The sequence below is a fragment of the Bufo bufo genome, chromosome 2 (assembly GCF_905171765.1).
Source record: "Bufo bufo chromosome 2, aBufBuf1.1, whole genome shotgun sequence".
NCBI lineage: Eukaryota > Metazoa > Chordata > Amphibia > Anura > Bufonidae > Bufo > Bufo bufo.
Genome location: NC_053390.1, coordinates 585,329,344 through 585,351,127, shown reverse-complemented (window position 1 = coordinate 585,351,127; position 21,784 = coordinate 585,329,344).

Below are 21,784 nucleotides of genomic sequence, written 5' to 3'. Positions count from 1 at the left end.
TGCTGCTAAACTGCTTTTAGATCTTTGTTTTCAGTTGTTTCTGTGATGTAGTGAAATATAATTACACGCACTTCATACGTTTCAAAGGCTTTTATCGACATTTACATGACATTTAGGCAAAGAGTCAGTATTTGCAGTGTTGGCCCTTCTTTTTCAGGACCTCTGCAATTCGACTGGGCATGCTCTCAATCAACTTCTGGGCCAATTCCTGACTGATAGCAACCCATTCTTTCATAATCACTTCTTGGAGTTTGTCAGAATTAGTGGGTTTTTGTTTGTCCACCCGCCTCTTGAGGATTGACCACAAGTTCTCAATGGGATTAAGATCTGGGGAGTTTCCAGGCCATGGACCCAAAATGTCAACGTTTTGGTCCCCGAGTCACTTAGTTATCACTTTTGCCTTATGGCACGGTGCTCCATCGTGCTGGAAAATGCATTGTTCTTCACCAAACTGTTGTTGGATTGTTGGAAGAAGTTGCTGTTGGAGGGTGTTTTGGTACCATTCTTTATTCATGGCTATGTTTTTGGGCAAAATTGTGAGTGAGCCCACTCCCTTGGATGAGAAGCAACCCCACAAATAATTGGTCTCAGGATGCTTTACTGTTGGCATGACACAGGACTGATGGTAGCGTTGACCTTTTCTTCTCCGGACAAGCCTTTTTCCAGATGCCCCAAACAATCGGAAAGAGGCTTCATCGGAGAATATGACTTTGCCCCAGTCCTCAGCAGTCCATTCACCATACTTTCTGCAGAAGATCAATCTGTCCCTGATGGGTTTTTTTTGGATAGAAGTGGCTTCTTTGCTGGCCTTCTTGACACCAGGCCATCTTCCAAAAGTCTTTGCCTCACTGTGCGTGCAGATGCGCTCACACCTGCCTGCTGCCATTCCTGAGCAAGCTTTACACTGTTGGCACTCCGATCCCGCAGCTGAATCCTCTTTAGGAGATGATCCTGGCGCTTGCTGGACTTTCTTGGACGCCCTGAAGCCTTCTTAACAAGAATTGAACCTCTTTCCTCGAAGTTCTTGATGATCCTATAAATTGTTGATTGAGGTGCAATCTGAGTAGCCACAATATCCTTGCCTGTGAAGCCATTTTTATGCAACGCAATGATGGCTGCACGCGTTTCTTTGCAGGTCACCATGGTTAACAATGGAAGAACAATGATTTCAAGCATCACCCTCCTTTTAACATGTCAAGTCTGCCATTTTAACCCAATCAGCCTGACATAATGATCTCCAGCCTTGTGCTCGTCAACATTCTCACCTGAGTTAACAAGACGATTACTGAAATGATCTCAGCAGGTCCTTTAATGACAGCAATGAAATGCAGTGGAAAGGGTTTTTTTGGGATTAAGTTAATTTTCATGGCAAAGAAGGACTATGCAATTCATTGGATCACTCTTCATAACATTCTGGAGTATATGCAAATTGCTATTATAAAAACTTAAGCAGCAACTTTTCCAATTTCCAATATTTATGTAATTCTCAAAACTTTTGGCCACGACTATAGCTGCTGTCCTCGTTGCACACGGAGGTTCCTCTGGATATTAGCTGGAAGTCATAATAATGTGACTCAAGAGTGTATAATGCAAAGCATTTAATCAATTAATCATAATGTATTATTGTCCATATGAAATTGATTTTAATCTTTTCTTCTTACAGATGCAACAACCACGCTGATATTACTAGTGGGAGGAATATGGGTTCAACATATTGTTCCTTATTTTATTACTTTGTTATTAGTGTATGTTTTGTTGTAATATAAGTATCACTGATCTATATAATGGATTGTTTATGTTCATTAACTGGATAATGTCTTCCCCAATCAGAGAGAGCCCTGAATTAAGTATATATGATACTAGCACATTGTGTGTTCATGCAGTTGAAAGAGGCTGTGGGCAGCCGAAACGCCAGAGATTGTACTTGCTATGATGTTAGGATAAACAAAATACAAAAATATTGCAAGACGCAAGTCTTTCCCCATGCGCCACACAATTAGCGGAGTTCCAACCATTTGCTGAAAGCTCATATCTGTCATAATAACCTTTTGTGTACTGTCCAATATAACCACAAGATTGTGGCACGAGTGGGGCTGTCTTACAATAGCCAGGCCCCAGGTCTGCCATCAGTATCTGCCTATTAAGCCATAACAGAGGTTTACCTAATTGGTTGCCTGTCAGTATAATACTTTGGAATACTAAGTATTCTTAAAGAGAATGCCCAAAAAAAAAAAAATTCCATATTTTTAAAACAAGCACCTGGATCTGAATATTTTCATAATAACATGTAATTGAAAATGTAGTTTAGCTACTGAGCTATTCAATAAAATCACTATGTATAACGCTACCTGCTGTTTCTTTTTTTCCTCATGTCTCTGGCACAACCTCTGTTCCATCATTCAACTGCCAACAGCTATATCTTCTGTTAGAAACTATGACAGTTACAGGACACTCCCCCTGAGCAAGGACATGCCTCGTGAGCTGCCAGCTGGAAATAAATGTAGCAATTAATGGGTGTTTACATGAAGTACAGGGCAGGTTTTAGCTTTGTGAGAAAGAGATTGCCATGTACTATATGATGTCAGATTTTCATTTTTTTTGCATCACTCATAGAATAACCCTATTAAGCATTATACAATATGGGTGTCATAACTTACATAAATACTGGGGCCCTCTCCTTCCTGGTTTTTAAAAATTAGGGCCTTGATCACCACCTTCTGAAACTCAAAGAATGTTCCTGTCTTTCCTGCAGATTGAATTAACACATAAGTGCCATCTGTACAATGTGCACTGCCAGATTTTTGTACCATTTTTGTGTTTTCCACATGGCACTGTACAGCTTCAGTGCTTGATATGAAATATCAACCCCTCCCATGTGCCTAATGTAGTCTAGGATGCAGTTTGGCTTGGATGTAGTGGTAGGGATACCTAATAGAGGGTCAGGGGAGCTGCTGTTTCTGTAAACGGTTGTCAGTACAAGGACATTGCTCTTGTCTTTGTACTTAACCACCAACATGTTCTCATTGCAGAGAGCCCTGCTGTCTCGATTTCTGACTGACTTGCCCAAGAAGGGAGGCCTTTCTGATTTTTGCATATTGTGCCACAAGCTACAGTACTGCTGGAACATAGGGACTTGAACAGGGTTACGCTGATGTAATAATTATCCACACAGAGGTGGTAACCCTGATCCAGCACACTATTTTCCCACTAACTCCTAGGACAGGGGACATTCTGGGATTCAATCTGGGTGTGGTTTACTTTATAAACCTGTGGGTGTGCCCAACGGTACTCTCACAGAGCTTGTACATTTTATTGCCATACATTTCCCTCTTGCTGTGCAGGTATTGGCTGAATTGTATCCTCCCTTTAAAATATATAAAGTACTCATCTATGCAGATGTTTTTTGGGGGTGTACACCTCAACAAACATGGTACTAAAGTGGTCAATGACTGGCCTAATTTTAAATAGGTCAAATCTTGGGTCATTTCAGAATTGATTTAAATTCATTTGAATCATTTCCGTGCCATGGCCATACTGTTAAATGGAGTGTGGTACAAAACATTTGTGCTCCAATATTGCGCAATTTCTGGCTTTTGAACAAGCCCCATATGTAGCGCGAACCCTCAACATGTCATAATCTCTGTAGCATTTGCTGGTGTCCACATCAGGAGTTGAGCAAATGCTGATATTGGATGATGGGCAATAAATTGCCTGGCATATACGTTAGTTTGGGCCACCAAAAATGTATAAAATCCTCAGGGAAATAGATTTCTGTAAAGCATGCAGCATCAACCTGGATTTCTGAGCTGCCCACACACTGATGAATTTGGGGCTGATGATCCTCAGGTGGTGGATTCCATACGGGATCACTCTGAGAGGCTGCCTCAGATGTTCTCCAGGTGTGCCTTCCTGAGGGTCCCTCATCACTGGATCATGATGAGGAGGAGTAGAGGAACATTGTAACCATATCAGTATCAGAGGCAATGATGATGTATGCCTCCTCAGCTGAATATACTCTTTGGGATAAAAAGGGACATTTGTATGTATTTTTATTGGGGTGTGTAAAATGTGTTATTCAATATGTATAAAGTGTGTGTTCATTTTATTTATTAACCACCTCCCGTCCGCCCATAGGATATAAACGTCTGGGAGGTGGATCTCTATTTCTGAATGGACGTTCCAGAACGTCCGTTCAGAAACTGCAGCTGCACGCTAATTGTGCAGCTGCTGATCGGGTTGCCCGCTGTCAGTGACAGCAGGGCAACCCAGAGAGAAGGCAGGGACAGTGCCCAGGTGTCCCTGCCTTCTAGATCGCTGCATACACAGCGCTCACCGAGTGCTGTGTATGCAGAGCAGGAAGCGCTATGCGCTTCCTGTTCCGGCGGTCATGTGACCGCCGGGACCGGAGAGTGCAGGAGCTGTGTGAGGTCTTTCACAGACCTCGATCAGCCCTGCACTGAGGCTGTACAGCGTTGTATTGTGCTGTACAGCCTCTCTGGGGGGTGTACTTCTCCTGTAACTGGGGCTACTATGTCAGCCCCAGTTACAGGAGAAATCAAAAGTGAAAAAAAAATGAAAAAGTGAAGTAAATGTCCCCCAGAGGTCTTGTATGACCTTATGGGGGACGAAAAGTGTAAAAAAAATAAAAAAAAAATAAAGGGTTGAAAAAAATCAAATAAAAAAAAGGTTTCACATGTAAAAAAAAAATTACCCAAGTAAGGAATAAAAAAAAAATGTTAAAAATAGAAAAAATTAAATAAAATAGACATATTTGGTATTGCCATGTCCGTAAAAACCAGCTCTATAAAAATATCACATGACCTAACCCCTCGGGTGAACACCGTAAAAAAAAAAAAAAAAAACTGTGTCAAAACAAGCAATTTTTGTCACCTTACAGCACAAAAAATGCAACACCAAGTGATCAAAACCGCGTATGTCCCACAAAATGGTACCAATAAAACCGTCACCTCATCCCGCAAAAAATGAGCCCCTACATAAGTAAATCTCTCAAAAAATAAAAAAATTATAGCTCTTAGAACATGGAGACACTAAAACATAATTTTTTTGGTTTCAAAAATGCTATTATTGTGTTAAAGTGAAACAAATAAAAAAAGTATACATATTAGGTATTGCCACTTCCGTAAAAAACAGCTCTATAAAAATATCACATGACCTAACCCCTCAAGTGAACACCGTAAAAAGAAGAAAAAAAAAATGTGTCAAAACAAGCAATTTTTGTCACCTTACATCACAAAAAGTGCAACACCAAGTGATCAATAAAGGCGTATGTCCCACAAAATGGTACCAATAAAACCGTCACCTCATCCCGCAAAAAATGAGCCCCTACATAAGAAAATCTCTCAAAAAATAAAGAAAACTATAGCTCTCTATAATTTTTTTTGTTTCAAAAATGCTATTATTGTGTAAAACTTTAATAAATAAGAAAAAGTATACATATTAGGTATCGCCACGTCCGTAACAATCTGCTCTATAAAAATGTCACTTGACTGAACCCCTCAGGTGAACGCTGTAAAAATAAATAAATAGAAACTGTGCTAAAACAACCAATTTTTTGGTCACCTTGCCCCATAAAGTGTTATAACGAATGATCAAAAAATCATATGTACCCAAAAATAGTAGCAATTAAACTGGCACCTTATCCCCTAGTTTCCAAAATGGGATCACTTCTTGGGAGTTTCTACTGTAAGGGTGCATCAGGGGGCTTCAAATGGGACATGGCATCTAAAAACCATGTGGAGTTCCTTTTCTTCTGTGCCCTGCCGTTTGCCCATACAGCAGTTTATGACCACATGTGGGGTGTTTCTGTAAACTACAGAATCAGGGCCATAAATATTGATTCTGGTTGTTAACCCTTGCTTTGGCACAAAATTGTGACATCATCAAACCACTTGCCTATATGATGCTACTAATAGAAGTTTTAATAGGGAGCATTAACTTTGTGGGACTTTTACCCAATTGTAAGAGGATTTTCCACCCTGTTCAAAATCAAGCCTTTTCCAATTCCTCTTCCTGTTGCAGATAGTTGCCTGGGCCAAGAGCATCCATGCATGTGTGAGTATGCAGGTTCCCAAGACTCATAAACTGAAGAGATTGCACCACACACACTTGTCCACCCGTGTTAGAGACCATAACCCCTGACAATGAGCTATAAACAAAGAGGAAAGGAAATCCCAAAAAGAAAAGGAGGAACATTTGAAAAATACATCCATTGGGTAAGTGCCTAATTTTTACAAAAAGTACACTATGAAAGAAGATTGTCTAGATGGGAATACACCTTTAATTTTTACCCACTTTTTGTGGCTGACAGGGTGGTGCTTAACCAAGGGGCAGAGTTTGGTCTCCTACTGCAGACACTGAAGGGGTTCTTCTTCAGCCAACTTCCTTACAGCCTTCTATAACTAAAGCAGGAGACAGAAGTGGTTGAACTCCTAGGACACATCTAAAATAATTATTTGTGTATTTCTTACAGTTTTGCAATATGAGACAGGATCAAAAGAGATAAAAGGGATGTTGTGGGATTTCTATATTTTATGTGTAACTACTAACTTTAATGTTAACCATTCACAAGTAACTGACCATTCATGGATAATATACGGGGAATATAAGCCAAATAGGTATAAATAAAGATAAAAAATAAAGATTAAAAATATAGATAAAAAGAACTATATTCGGCAGAGTACATCTTATTAACAGGTTAATATCACTCATAAGATTTTCCTAGCAGGCAAAGTGTGTCATGCTTACTAATTGCTGCCTTGAACAGCAGAGGTTTGCAACCAGCAGCGAAAGTTTAATTACAAGGGGACCAACCCAGGGCAAAGTTTGCCAAGGTTTTCACGCAAGAGCAGATTGCAGTTCTCAGCCTCTTTAACAATGAACCAAATGAATTGGACATTAGGGAAATAAAAAGAGAAATCTGATTAAGCATCCATTGATTCTGAAAAAGAGCCACAGGGCCAACAAGCCATCGTTAGCATCACCACATCTGCCACTTTGAGCTGCATTAATAGAAATTCATGAAAAAACCCAGAAGCTACTATAGTGCCTATGTGTGCTGTTGTAGGATATTATCATGTCTCTGCAAAAACATCTGACATAGCCATCAAAGTTTGGTTAAAGGCTGTAAAAACGACATGCTTCAATGAATTCAGAAAGTAGAGATTCCTTCCAGGTCTCAATAGCAATGAGGTGGCTAAAACCAGTGAAGTAACGGCTACTGTCATATGGCCATACACTTGTTACTGCCAATAAAATGCAAACTGAGTGAGACATCGGACATATATGTAAGAATAGTCGTTCTTCAATTGTCCAACTTTTGTTGTTGCTTTGAATGAAATTGCCCTAGATTCAACCCGATTTTCAGTTATCTTTACCTTAAAGGCACAATAAACCCACAGAACGCAGCTCATGGCTTAATATGGCTGATAACAACAGTAGCTGATACAATTTTTAGACATGTATGGAAAGGTATACAGAGCTTCTCAGAACTGAAGATATATAACGCAATATGTGATAATGTAGTTATCACAGGGATAGACATAATTATCTAAAAACAAACAAACATGATCTTATGGGTTTGGTATTTGCAAGGTTCAATGGGCAGTAAAAATTATGTCACCTTTTTTTTACTGGTCAGTACGATTTACATCGTTTAAAAAAAAAAGTTTTAATACTCTAAAAAATGGAACAAAAATCTTGCCATATTCTGACACCTATAACCTTTTTTCTTTTTCCGTGTTTAGGGTTGTGTGATGGCTTGTTTCTTTGTGGGGCAAGATGTATTCTTTATTGATACTATTTTGGAGTATGTATGACTTTTTGATAACTTTTTATTCAATTGAAAGTCAAAGTGACCAAAAAACTGAGATTTTGCCATTTAATTTTTTTTTTTTATGTTACTGTGTTCGGAATAAATGTTTTTATATTTTAATAGTTCGGGCATTTTTGTATGTGGTGATACCAATGATTAGTGTTGAGCGAATTATAGTCCACCTAGTGACAGGATAAATTAGATTCGCAGCAAAGCCAAATTTCCTCGTGCTTTGTGGTAGCGAACCGATTTTACCTGAAATAGTGTAAAAAACAAAAAAAAAGCCATACATTTGCTCGCGATGGGCCGGCCACTGCCATCTTTCTTGAAGATCTTGCACGAAATCATATGCGTGGTGAGGTATAACGTCACCATGCCTGCCGAGCTTTCACGCCAGATCTTCAGTCAAGACGGCGGCAGCGGCCTGCTAGTCACGAGCAAATGGATGAGGTAAGTATGATTTTTTTATTTTTTTTTGAAATTTTACATTATGAACCCGGCATCTGAAGGGTACAATGATGGGGAGCGGCGCAATTGCCGCTTCCTGTCATTGCACCCACTACTTACAGAAAAATGTGCTTCATGACGAAGTCACAAATTTATTTATTTTTACAAATTCGGCGAAGCAGCCAAATCACATTTTTGCATGCTTTGCTCATCTCTAGATGATGTTTTCTTATTTTTATTTACCTTTTACTACATTGCTTTTAACCCCTTAAGGTTCTTGCCATTTTTCAACTTAAAGGGAACCTGTCACCAGGATTTTGTGTATGGCCGCTAGCACATCCGCAATACCCAGTCCCCATAGCTCTGTGTGCTTTTATTGTGTCAAAAAACGATTTGATACATATGCAAATTAACCTGAGATGTGTCCTGTACGTGAGATGTGTCAGGAACAGGACTCATCTCAGGTTAACTTGCATATGTATCAAATCTTTTTTTGACACAATAAAAGCACACAGAGCTATGGGGACTGGGTATTGCGGATGTGCTAGCGGCCAACTAGCAACCCATGTCCTCAGCTCTATACACAAAATCCCGGTGACAGGTTCCCTTTAAGGACCAGGCCATTTTTTGCAAATCTGACATGTCAGTTTATGTGGTGATAAATTTAAAACGCTTTTACTTATCCAAGCCATTCTGAGATCGTTTTCTCGTCACATATTGTACTTCATGACAGTGGTAAATTTGAATTAAAATATTTAATTTTTATTTATAAAAAAATACCAAATTTACCCCAAATTTTTTAAAATTTGCAATTTTCAAAATTTCAATTTCTCTGCTTCTAAAACAGATAGTGATACCTTCTAAAATAGTTACATTATATGTCTACTTCAGGTTTGGATAATTTTGTAAATTATATTTTCTTTTTTTGGGACGTTAGAAGTTTAGAAGCAAATCTTGAAATTTTTCAGAAAATTTCCAAAACCCACTTTCTAAGGACCAGTTCAGGTCTGAAGTCACTTTGTGAGGCTTACATAATAGAAACCACCCATAAATGGCCCCATTTTAGAAACGACACCCCTCATGGTATTCAAAACTGATTTTACAAACTGTGTTAACCCTTTGGCCCCTTTCACACGGGCGAGAATTCCACGCGGGTACAATGCGTGAGGTGAACGCATTGCACCCCCACTGAATCCGGACCCATTCACTTCAATGGGGCTGTGCAAATGAGCGGTGATTGTCATGCATCACTTGTGCGTTGTGTGAAAAATCGCAGCAAGCTCTATATTGTGCATTTTTCACGCAACGCAGGCCCCATAGAAGTGAATGGGGCTGCGCAAAAATCGCAAGCATCCGCAAGTAAGTGCGGATGCGGTGCGATTTTCATGCATGGTTGCTACGTGACGATCGGGATGGGGACCCGATCTTTATTATTTTCCCTTATAACATTGTTATAAGGGAAAATAATAGCATTCTTAATACATGCTAAGTAAATTAGGTATAGAGGAGTTAAAAAAATAAAATAAAAAATTAAACTCACCTCATCCACTTGTTCGCACAGCCCGGCTTGTTTTCTTTCTTCTTCTTTGAGGACCTGGGAGAAAAGGACCTTGAGTGACGTCACTGCGCTCATCACATGGTCCATCACATGGTCCATCACCATGTTGATGGACCATGTGATGAGTGCAGTGATGTCACCAAAGGTCCTTTTCTCCCAGGTCCTCAAAGAAGAAGAAAGAAGACAAGCTGGGCTGCGCGAACAAGTGGATGAGGTGAGTTTAATTTAAAAAAAAAATTTTTTAACCCCTCCATCCCTAATTGTCACGGCTGAGGATGGGGGAAACCCTCAGCCGTGAGGTGCCAGGTGTTTAAGTAGCTACTCGGCCATGAAGCCACAGGACAGGGAGCAGGTCACCTCCTACAGCGTCCCTACCCTGACCCTAACTCCTAACCTGCATGGGCCGACCTTTAAGGTAGGAGGGCCCATGCGCCGGAACCTCGGAGCCCTGTCTTACCCTCCGCAGATCCCTGAGCTAGGAGCTGGGTAAGGCAACCTACTCCTCCTTGACACGGAGGAGCAGGAGCCTCAATGGCCAAGCTGTTGGGAAAAGGGGGACAGAAACAGCAATACGGAAATGGCAGGTGAACAGACATTCACCAACCTGCCACAGCCCTGCTGACTGGATCCCTAAACAGACAGGGATCCAGAACCGTTATGCTGCACAAACACATATGAAAATCCCAACAGACAAACTTGCTACAACACACACATAAAGACATAGGCATACATAAAACTTTAACTTAAACCTATACTTTGAACTATGACCACAGTGGTGGCTCTCACTGGCGGATGAACAAACACAGGAGGCTGCTATCAGCAAGCATGCTGAAGCAACCTACTGAGCTCTGCAAGAGAGAGGGTCTTTATAGGCCCAAGTGGCCACACCCAAGGATTGGACACACCCAGTGACATCACACACACACTGGGAAGGAAGTTAACCCTTCCAGTAACACAGAAGGGAAAACAAACATACATAAAGGGAAAGTGCACACAATAACTTACAACACAGTGCACACAACAAACACACCTAACAAAAGGAACGTCAGGTGAGACCGCATGCCAGGGCAGCAAGCTGCCTAGCGACGCTCAGGCTGCTCTGCTGCTAACAACAACACTGGTTGCCCGCGGCAACCACAAGTGAGGCCACAGACAAGCAACCCTCACCCGTGGTTGAACGCCCATACAAAACCGCAGGCAACCGCATGCGGTAAAGGAGTCACGGTCATGGGCATGGCCGTGACACTCCCACCCCTCAAAGCCCCCCCACCAAAAAAAAAGGAAACTGGTGAGGAACTCACACAAGGGGATGGGAGAAGGAGACGTCCACTCTCAGGACATGGTTCCCAGGGGGTCACTGTCAGCTGCATCCTCTCCCAGCTCACACTAGCCAGTCCGACGAGGCCTGCAGCCCGCACCAGCGACAAGGAATGGAACCACAGAGAGTGGACGAGGGGACTCTCCACTCACGTCCCCACTCCAGTCGCTGCCAGCAGACACTCCTAACCAGCACGCAGCCGGACCACTTACGGAGTGCTGCCAGCAAACGACCAGAGATGGGAACATGGAGAGGGACGAGGGATCCCAAACACGGACACGGAAGGTAAGGTGGCGGGGAAAGCCACCAACCGTGCCGTTAACGGAGATCCCCCAGGAACGCTCTCCCTCCGGAGAACGCGCATGCAGGCCACAAACAGATGGCACTGCATGCTGCACCCTCTTTCGAAGGTATGCAAAACGCACACCAAACGAACACCACGTGTGATAAAAATATCAGGGGATGCCAAACGAACACGGTGAGGAAGTGGCGGGGAAAAGCCACTCACCGTGCCGTCAGCGGCGAAACCCCCAGAACGCTCTCCCTCCGAAGAGCGCGCATGCACCCCATCCGTAGACGGCGGTACATGCTACACCCTCTTTCGAGGGTATGCATACTCCCACCCCTCAAAGCCCCTCCCAACAACAAAAGGGGAAAGTTGGTGAGGCATAAGAAACAGTGGGAGGGGGGGAGGGGAAAGACAAACAAAAGGGGACACTAACACGGACAACGGTGAGCAAGGAATGGCGGGGAATGCCACTCACCGCGCCGTAAATGGTGAACGCCCCATAACGCTCTCCCTCCGGAGAACGAGCATGCACCCCATCAGCAGATAGCGGTGCATGCTTTACCCTCTTTCGAGGGAACGCCACGCGGGAAGCCTCTGTGGTCATACTGTCACGGCTGAGGATGGGGGAAACCCTCAGCCGTGAGGTGCCAGGTGTTTAAGTAGCTACTCGGCCATGAAGCCACAGGACAGGGAGCAGGTCACCTCCTACAGCGTCCCTACCCTGACCCTAACTCCTAACCTGCATGGGCCGACCTTTAAGGTAGGAGGGCCCATGCGCCGGAACCTCGGAGCCCTGTCTTACCCTCCGCAGATCCCTGAGCTAGGAGCTGGGTAAGGCAACCTACTCCTCCTTGACACGGAGGAGCAGGAGCCTCAATGGCCAAGCTGTTGGGAAAAGGGGGACAGAAACAGCAATACGGAAATGGCAGGTGAACAGACATTCACCAACCTGCCACAGCCCTGCTGACTGGATCCCTAAACAGACAGGGATCCAGAACCGTTATGCTGCACAAACACATATGAAAATCCCAACAGACAAACTTGCTACAACACACACATAAAGACATAGGCATACATAAAACTTTAACTTAAACCTATACTATGAACTATGACCACAGTGGTGGCTCTCACTGGCGGATGAACAAACACAGGAGGCTGCTATCAGCAAGCATGCTGAAGCAACCTACTGAGCTCTGCAAGAGAGAGGGTCTTTATAGGCCCAAGTGGCCACACCCAAGGATTGGACACACCCAGTGACATCACACACACACTGGGAAGGAAGTTAACCCTTCCAGTAACACAGAAGGGAAAACAAACATACATAAAGGGAAAGTGCACACAATAACTTACAACACAGTGCACACAACAAACACACCTAACAAAAGGAACGTCAGGTGAGACCGCATGCCAGGGCAGCAAGCTGCCTAGCGACGCTCAGGCTGCTCTGCTGCTAACAACAACACTGGTTGCCCGCGGCAACCACAAGTGAGGCCACAGACAAGCAACCCTCACCCGTGGTTGAACGCCCATACAAAACCGCAGGCAACCGCATGCGGTAAAGGAGTCACGGTCATGGGCATGGCCGTGACACTAATTTACTTAGTATTCTGTATTAAGAATGCTATTATTTTCCCTTATAACCATGTTATAAGGGAAAATATTAAAATCTACTGAATACCTAACCCAAACCCACACTTCAGTGAAGAAGTCCGGGTTTGGGTATTACATTCATTGCACTTGACGCAACGTAATCGCATACAAAACTCACCCCACTCACAGGCAAAATTGCAAGATTTTCCCGCGACGCACCCGCATCCTATCCGGCCCTCACACGCGACGCCCGTGTGAAAGAGGCCTTTAGGTGTTCCACAAGAATTAAAGGGAAATGGAGGTGAAATTTTCAGAATTTGACTTTTTTAACAGATTTTCCATTTTAATCCATTTTTTCCAGTAGCCACGCAAGGGTTAACAGCCAAACAAAACTCTATATTTATTACCCTGATTCTGTAGTTTACAGAAACACCCTATTTGTGATCATAAACTGCTGTACAGGCACATTGCAGGGCGTAGAAGGAAAGGAATTCCATTTGGTTTTTGGAAGGCAGATTTCACTGGGATAATTATAAGTTTCCATGTCACAGTTGAAGACCCCCTGATGCACCCCTAGAGTAGAAACTCCCAAAAAAAGACCCCATTTTGGAAACTACGAGATAAGGTGGCAGTTTTGTTGGTACTATTTCAGGGTACATATGGTTTTTGGTTGCTCTATATTACATTTTTGTAAGGCAAGGTAGCAAAAAATAGCTGTTTTGGCACCGTTTTTATTTTTTTTATTTACAATGTTCATCTGACAGGTTAGATCATGTGGTATTTTTATAAAGCAGGTCGTTATGGACGTGACAATACCAAATATGACTACTTTTTTGGGTTGTTTGTTTCAGTTTCACATCATATTCTGAAAGCCATAGTTTTTTTTGTTTTTGTTTTTGGTGACTGTCTTATGTAGGAGCTCATTTTTTTCGGTATGAGATGTCGGTTTGATTGGTACTATTTTAGGGTGCATAAGCCAAGTGATGTAAGGTGACAAAAATGGCTTTTTTGACACTTTTATTTTTTATTTTTATTTTTTTGCGGTGTTCACCTGAGGGGTTAGGTCATGTGGTATTTTTATAGAGCATGTTGTTTTTAGACTCGGCGATACCTAATATGTCTACTTTTTTTGCTTATTTAAGTTTTACACAATGACAGCATTTCTGAAACAAAAAATAATAATCATGTTTTAGTGTCTCCATATTCTTAGAGCCATAGTTTTTTTTATTTTTTGGGTGATTGTCTTAGGTAGGATCTCATTTTTTGCGGGATGTGATGATGGTTTGATTGGTACAATTTTGGGATGAGTTTTCGATCGCTTGGTATTACACTTTTTGTGATATAAGGTGACAAAAAATTGCTTTTTTTTGCACAGTTTTTATTATTTATTTTTTTACGCTGTTGACCAGATGGGGTGGATCATGTGATATTTTTATAGAGCAGGTTGTTATGCACGCGGTGATACCTAATATGTCTGTTTTTTATTTATTTTTCAATTTTTTACAATTTTATATGTCTCTTTTTATGAGAAAGGGGCTTTTTTTTAATTGAAACCTTTTTTTATTGTTAAAAACACTTTTTTTTCACTTTTATAATTCTTTTATTTTTTTCCCTCTATGGGACCCACAGGGTCTGAGCCCTGTTTCAATGCAGCACAATACATCTGTATTGTACTGCATTGACTATCAGTGTATTACAAGGTGTAATACACTGATAGTTTGCCTATGAGACCCAGCCTGTGGGCTGGGCCTTGTAGGCCTCCGTTCGTGCCGGGCCCCAAGGCCTTGGAGCAGCTTGGGGCTGCCATGGCAACCTTTGGGTCCCCGCCACCACAGCGCGAGGACCCGATGGTTAAGGAGAGGAAGCGGAAACCTCCCAATTGCCGCGGTATCACCGATGCTGGTGGATGCAGCAGGGATCCGGCTGTCAGTAACAGCCAGATCCGTGCTGCTGATCGCGTCACCGCACATGGGGGGGGGAGGACCACAGGGCGAGAATGCTGGGGCGCAAAGTACCGGCCATTTAAAATGAGCATTCTTGTCCTCGGTCCTTAAGGGGTTAATCATCTATACACTGCAATCAACGTGTAGAGCATTTTATGCTAAAATTGTGAATGCTTGTAGTCCGCTAACTCCAGCAGTCCCATAGAGCTGACTGAAGAGGCAGACACACGTGTGTCTGCATCTCCATGTAAAGAGGAGAACACAGCTCCGTTCTCGTGACCGGCAGGGGCTCCTGTGGTCAGACCCAGACCGATCAGACACTTATACCATATCGTGTGGATAGGGGATAAGTTGGTGTAATGGGACAACATCTTTACGTCCGTAAGAACTTTAAGAAAGCAATAAGTTTATTTTTTAAGAGGTGCATATGTATTGTTATGCAAGTTTTCCTACCTTTCCTGTATGTATTAAATCCGACTAGGCACGAAGGTGCAGGGTTGTGCCTATGGGAGTGTGCAGCAATACTAAGATGAGGAGGAAATTCAACAGGATATGGAAGTCGAAATATACTTCATCATGTGACCAGAAGAGTTAAATCAATAATTCCAAAATGGCTGAGGAAGGTTGCAACTTAAAGGAAACCTGTCACTTGGATTTGGTACACCAAACTGCCAATACGTGGGGCTGATGTTGGTTTAGGCCTCATGCACACGACCGTTGTGTGCATCCGTGGCCGTTGTGCCGTTTTCCGTTTTTTTTCGTGGACCCATTGACTTTCAATGGGTCCGTGGAAAAATCGGAAAATGCACCGTTTTGCAGCCGCATCCGTGATCCGTGTTTCCTGTCCGTCAAAAAAATAGGACCTGTCCTATTTTTTTGACGGACAACGGTTCACGGACCCATTCAAGTCAATGGGTCCGTGAAAGAACACGGATGCACACAAGATTGGCATCCGCGTCCGTGATCCGTGGCCGTAGGTTACTTTCATACAGACAGATCCAAAGATCCGTCTGCATAAAAGCTTTTTCAGAGATGAGTTTTCACTTCGTGAAAACTCATATCCGACAGTATATTCTAACACAGAGGCGTTCCCATGGTGATGGGTACGCTTCTAGGTAGAATATACTACGAACTGTGTACATGAATGCCCCCTGCTGCCTGGCAGCACCCGATCTCTTACAGGGGGCTGTGATCCGCACAATTAACCCCTCAGGTGCTGCACCTGAGGGGTTAATTGTGCATATCATAGCCCCCTATAAGAGATCAGGGGCTGCCAGGCAGCAGGGGGCATTCATGTACACAGTTCATAGTATATTCTACCTAGAAGCGTCCCCATCACCATGGGAACGCCTCTGTGTTAGAATATACTGTCGGATATGAGTTTTCATGGCCCCCCCCCTCCCTCTATTGTAATAGCACATCTCCGCTGCCACCGGCCGGGAGCTCCTCCTACTGGTAAGTGACAGGTCTGTGCGGCGCATTGCTTAATGATCTGTCACTTACCAGTAGGAGGAGCTCCCGGCCGGTCACAGACAGCGCAGCAGGTAAGTATGATGCTTCTAATATTGTAATATTGCTAAGTAACCATGGCAACCACGCCTGCAGTAGCGTCCTGGTTGCCATGGTTACCGATCGGAGCCCCAGAGCGATTAAACTGGGACTCCGATCGGAATCTCCGCTGCCACCAATGATCGGGGGGGGGAGAGGGGAGGCCGCACACTGGCCACCAATGATATTAATACAATAGAGGGGGGGCCGGGGGGGGCCGCACACTGGCCACCAATGATAATACAATTGAGGGGGGGGCGCACACTGGCCACCAATGATAATACAATAAAGGGAGGGAGGGGGCTGGGGGAGGCCGCACACTGGCCACCAATGATATTACAATAAAGGGAGGGGGGGGCCGGGGGGCCGCACACTGGCCACCAATGATAATACAATAGAGGGAGGGGGGGCCGGGGGGGCCGCACACTGGCCACCAATGATAATACAATAATGGGAGGGAGGAGGGGGGCCGGGGGGGGGCTGCACTCGCCACCAATGAAATTAAAACTGGGGAGGGAGGGGGGTCTGCCCCCTGCTGCCTGGCAGCCCCTGATCTCTTATAGGGGGCTATGATATGCACAATTAACCCCTCAGGTGCAGCACCTGAGGGGTTAATTGTGCGGATCACAGCCCCCTGTAAGAGATCGGGTGCTGGGCAGGGGGCAGTCATGTACACAGTTCGTAGTATATTCTAACTAGAAGCATCCCCATCACTATGGGAACGCCTCTGTGTTAGAATATACTGTTGGATATGAGTTTTACGATCTAACTCATATCCGACAGTATATTCTAACATAGAGGCGTTCCCATGGTGATAGGGACGCTTCAAGTTAAAATATACCATCGGATTGGAGAAAACTCTGATCCTATGGTATATTAACTCCTTACTTTACATTGAAAGTCAATGGGGGACGGATCCGTTTGAAATTGCACCATATTGTGTCAACGTCAAACGGATCCGTCCCCATTGACTTGCACTGTAATTCAGGACGGATCCGTTTGGCTCCGCACGGCCAGGCAGACACCAAAATGACTTTTTTTTCATGTCCGTGGATCCTCCAAAAATCAAGGAAGACCCACGGACGAAAAAACGGTCACGGATCACAGACCAACGGAACCTCGTTTTGCGGACCGTGAAAAAATACTGTCGTGTGCATGAGGCCTTAGTATGACAAATCCATGTCACAGTTTCCCTTCAAAGGATTTTGTCCTAGACTAGGATAGGATCATCAATATCAGATCGGTGGAGGCCCACTCTCAGTATCCACGGTGATGGTCCGTTTGCAGGGGTTGTGGGGCCTGGATGAGTGCTCCTAGTATACCTAGCACAGTGATGTACATTGTATAGCAGCTGTGCTTGGTTTTGCTGATCAGTCCCATTCACTTAAATAGGACTGAGCTGCAGAAAGGCCATGTGACCAATGGATTTGACATCACGGACTAAGGAAAAGGCCGCAACATTGGCCCACATCAAACCCCCCAATGATCAGATATTGATAACCTATCCTGAGAATAGGGTATTAGTATATAAGTCTCTGAAAGCCCCATTAATGCCCCAAGTTACAGTAGGCAGAACACCCCTGGAACCTGCAATACTTCTGTATGAAATGACCGCTGCAGACTAATAGAGGAGAAACATTTAGGCCTCTTTCAGACGGGCGTTGCGGGAAAAGGTGCGGGTGCGTTACGGGAACACCCGTGATTTTTCCGCGCGAGTGCAAAAGATTGTAATGCATTTTGCACTCGCGTGAGAAAAATCGTGCATGTTTGGTACCCAAACCCGAACTTCTTCACAGAAGTTCGGGCTTGGGATCGGTGTTCTGTAGATTGTATTATTTTCCATTATAACATGTTTATGAGGGAAAATAATAGCATTCTGAATACAGAATGCATAGTAAAATAGCGCTGGAGGGGTTAAAAAATAATAATAATAATTAACTCACCTTAATCCACTTGATCGCGAAGCCCGGCTTCTCGTCTGTCTCCTTTGTTGAACAGGACCTGTGGTGAGCATTAATTACAGGAAAAGGACCTGTGGTGACGTCACTCCGGAATACTCGCCCGTGTGAAAGGGGCCTTATAATCTATGTTTGTTTATTTTTTATTGAGAGGTAATTTAACTCATGTTCACCTGCACAATATATTTACCGCATGGGCAGGAGGTCATTAATGTGAACTTGGGGCTGGGATGAGAAATAAATTCCATCCCAGCTGTTTAACACTTTTGATGCTGTGGCAAAAAAAACAATGCTGGGTATTACTTTTTTTTGTTCACCCCACCCTTAAAAATTTTATGAAAGCTAATCAAGGCATAGGCAACTGCAAATTTGTAGTGACACGCAGAATAAAGTTATGTAATGTATATGAAAATTGAAGCAGGAAACTCAAAAAACAATAGTGGAATTGCTTTTTTCCACCCTTAAATTTTTTTTTTAAAGTTATAGGCCCCTTTTACACGACCGTGACGGATTAGGTCCGGATGCGTTCAGGATGTGTTCAGTGAAACTCGACCATTTTGCAAGCAAGTTCAGTCAGTTTTGTCTGCGATTGCTTTCAGCTGTTCTGTTTTTTCCGTGTGAGTGCAATGCGTTTTGATGCGTTTTTCACGTGTGTGATAAAAAACGGAAGGTTTACAAACAACATCTCCTAGCAACCATCATTGAAAAACGCATTGCATCCGCACTTGCTTCCAGATGCAATGCGTTTTTCACTGAAGCCACATTCACTTCTATGGGTCCAGGGCTGAAAACGCAGAATATAGAACATGCTGCGTTTTTCATGCAACGCAGAACTGATGCGTGGAAAAAAACGCTCATGTACACAGACCAATGGAAATGAATGGGTCAGGATTCAGTGTGGGTGCTATGTGTTCACGTCACACATTGAACCCGCGCAGAAAACTCGCTTGTGTGAAAAGGGCCACACATTAGTACCTCAAAAAACATGCCTTCATTGGGTCACATTGACAGCTTTCAGAATGCAAAAAACTGTTGCATTCTTAAGGCCCAAGAGAGCCTTTACTCTCTAAGATTAAAGAATTTTTTCCATATACAGTATTGTGGAAAAGTTTTAGAGCAGGTTCGGAGAAAATGCAAAGAATGCTTTAAAAAGTAGAAGTGTTAGGCCCCTTTCACACAAGCGAGTATTCCGCGCGGATGCGATGCGGGAGGTGAACGCATTGCACCCGCACTGAATACTGACCCATTCATTTCTATGGGGCTGTTCACATGAGCGGTGATTTTCACGCATCACTTGTGCGTTGCGTGAAAATCGCAGCATGCTCCTCTTTGTGCGTTTTTCACGTAACGCAGGCCCCATAGAAATGAATGGGGTTGCGTGAAAATCGCAAGCATCCGCAAGCAAGTGCGGATGCTTTGCGATTTTCACGCACGGTTGCTAGGAGACGATCGGGATGGAGACCCGATCATTATTATTTTCCCTTATAACATGGTTATAAGGGAAAATAATAGCATTCTGAATACAGAATGCATAGTAAAACAGCGCTGGAGGGGTTAAAAATAAATATATAATAATTTAACTCACCTTAGTCCACTTGATCGCGTAGCCCGGCATCTCCTTCTGTCTCCTTTGTTGAATAGGACCTGTGGTGAGCATTAAATACAGGAACAGGATCTTTGATGATGTCACTCCGGTCATCACATGATCCATCACATGATCTTTTACCATGGTGATGGATCATGTGATGACCGGAGTGACGTCATCAAAGGTCCTTGACCTGTAATGGACGCTCACCACAGGTCCTGTTCAGCAAAGGAGGAGATGCCGGCATCGCGATCAAGTGGACTAAGGTGAGTTAAATTATATCATTTTTTTTTAACCCCTCCAGCGCTGTTTTACTAAGCATTCTGTATTCAGAATGCTATTATTTTCCCTTATAACCATGCTATAAGGGAAAATAATACAATCTACAGAACACCGATCCCAAGCTCGAACTTCTGTGAAGAAGTTTGGGTACCAAACATGCGCGATTTTTCTCACACGAGTGCAAAACGCATTACAATGTTTTGCACTCGCGCGGAAAAATCGCGGGTGTTCCCGTAACGCACCCGCACATTTTCCCGCAACGCCCATGTGAAAGAGGCCTAAATAGTTTATCACTTTAAAAAAATGAATGAACCAAAGAGAAATCGGCAGAGCATTTTGCCTTCTGTTAAATAATTAAATGGAAGTCATATCACTGATGTGATTGAAGCCTTAGGCCCCTTTCACACGAGCGTGACGGATTAGGTCCGGATGCGTTCAGGGTGCGTTCAGTGAAACTCGCACTATTTTGCAAGCAAGTTCAGTCAGTTTTGTCTGCGATTGCGTTCAGTTGTTCAGTTTTTTCCACGCGGGTGCAATGCGTTTTGATGTGTTTTTCACGCGCGTGATAAAAAACTGAAGGTTTACTAACAACATCTCTACTAACAACTTGCTTGCGGATGCAATGCGTTTTTCACGCAGCCCCATTCACTTATATGGGGCCAGGGCTGCGTGAAAAACGCAGAATATAGAACATGCTGCGATTTTTACGCAACGCAGAACTGATGCGTGAAAAAAACCGCTAATGTACACAAATTCATTGAAATGAATAGGTCCGGATTCAGTGCGGGTGCTATGCGTTCACGTCACGCATTGCACCCGCGCGGAAAACTCGCTCGTGTGAAAGGGGCCTTACACATTTCTTTAGCCGTTGTAGCTATAGGGGATAGAGATATAGCAGATGACCTGATACCTGAAGCTGCACAGATCCACCATTATTTTAAGTGGCACTTGGTAAGTGGGGCCCTGGTACAGAGAATTTGCAGGTGATGTCATAGGAAAGGATCATTGCACACAATGATTACACAGTACAGGAATACTGCACACACTGATGTCACTTAACAGATAATAAACAGTGATGTCACAGTTTATCTCTATATATCGCAGTGACATCACAGCTAATAGCTTAGGTGCACAGTGATGTGACAACACTGGGGTCATATCAGGGGACATTCCAGGTGATGTTGTAGTACAGGGATGATTAATGCAGTGATTCTACAGTACAGGGAATAATGCACACAATGTGATGACAGAACAAAGACTATTCATTGATATTCCCTTATCTTTCAAAAAACTTCCAGTGCTCCCTGTGTTGCTCCAGTCTTTTTGGTGTGCTCATGTCATTCTTACAACATTACAAGGCAGTCTGCCAGGATTTTATGGTACCATCATTCTGTATGATGATGATGATGATGTTGTATCAGGTCATGAGCAAAGT